Genomic DNA, 1,674 nt, shown 5'->3' with positions numbered 1-1,674 from the left:
CTCCCCCCCCCCCCGCGCCCCCCGCCCCCCCCGATCAGCCGCAGCCGGATAAATGCCTGGCTGACGGCCCGCGCCAGCGCGTGGACTCCTTTTGGCTCCTCCGGCCCTGCGGGAGGTAAGCGGGCCCCTTTGCCACCATGGGGGTCTCCCGGCGTCCCCGCTTCCCTGGGACACACCCCACCCCTCAAGATGCCTTGGGGCGCTCCTATTTTACCTTTCCAGGGTACATCGGGGGAGTTGTCCGCCTCGTTCGTCTGCGGTCCCCTTGCTTCGCCCGAGTTGCTGCTGTTGCACCTAGACAGGAAGTGTGCCACAGTGTTTGATTTCCCTGGCCTGAACATGAGTTGGAACTTGTAAGGCTGTAGGGCCAATGCCCATCGGGTGATCCGGGCATTATCATTCCTGGCAGTGCTTAGCCATAGGAGCGGGGCGTGGTCCGTTACTCGCTTGAATTCTTGGCCCATTAAATAATATTGGAAATGGTCCACGGCCCACCGAATGGCCAAACATTCCCTCTCTGTTGTGGCGTACCTCTTTTCTGCCGGTGTCAACTTGCGGCTGGCATATGTTATGGGTCTCTCAATTCTTTCCTCCTCCTGCGTGAGGACGGCCCCCAATGCTGTTTCGGACGCATCCATCTGTAAAACGAAAGTTTTTCTAAAGTTAGAAGCATGCATTATCACGTCCTCGCAGAGGGCCTATTTTAATTTTCTAAAGCATTGTTCCATCTGCTCCGTCCATGTTACCGCCCCGTTCTTCCTCCCCTTCAATGCCTCTGTCAAGGGAGCCATCAGTTCCGAAAAGTGGGGCACGAACCTCCGGTAATAGTTGGTCAGCCCCAGGAATGATCGGAGCTGACGGCAATTTTGAGGGGCTGGGAAATCCCGTACCGTCTCTACTTTGTCGGCCAGGGCTCTGATAGTGCCTCTGCCCACCAGGAATCCTAGGTATTTGGTCTCCCTTTTTGCTAAGGTGCATTTCTGTGGGTTTGCTGTAAGCCCTGCCCGTCGTAGCTCTGACAACATGGCCCAGAGGGCCTGCTTATGGTGCGTAGGTCAGCGAGTATATAATAATGTCTTCGATGTAGGCCGCCGCGTGCCCTGTGTGGGGGGCCAGCAGTTGGTCCATCAACCGCTGGAAAGTTGCAGCCGCCCCATGTAACCCGAAGGGCATCCTTATGAATTCATATAGGCCCCAGGGTATGCCGAAGGCTGTCTTTGGCCAGTCAGCTGGGGCCACTGGGATTTGCCAGTATCCCTTTGCCATGTCCAGCATTGATATATATTGGGCCCCTCCGATTCTCTCTATTAACTCGTCTACCTGGGGCATGGGGAATGCGTCGAAGGCTCCCAGTGCGTTTAACCTTCTATAATCAACGCATAGTCACAGCGACCCGTCTGGCTTTCGTACGGGGACCAATGAGCTTCTCCAAGGGCTTCAGGAAGGTCTCACCACTCCCAGTTGCAGCATGGAGTCCACCTCCTCCTGCATGGCGTCTAGCAAGTGGTGTGGAATGGGCCTCTGCTTCTCTCTTACTATAGCCCCGGGAGGTGTCTTAATGGTATGCATTGTGCCGCGGACCCACCCCAGCTCTTTGCAGAACGCATCCCGGAATTCCTGAATTACCTTCCGTGTTTCCTGCTTCTGTGGTTCAGACAAGTCTTCCCCTATCTC

Source organism: Alligator sinensis, unplaced genomic scaffold (genome assembly GCF_000455745.1).
Source record: "Alligator sinensis unplaced genomic scaffold, ASM45574v1 scaffold247_1, whole genome shotgun sequence".
Classification (NCBI taxonomy): domain Eukaryota; kingdom Metazoa; phylum Chordata; order Crocodylia; family Alligatoridae; genus Alligator; species Alligator sinensis.
This window is presented reverse-complemented; position numbering follows the sequence as displayed.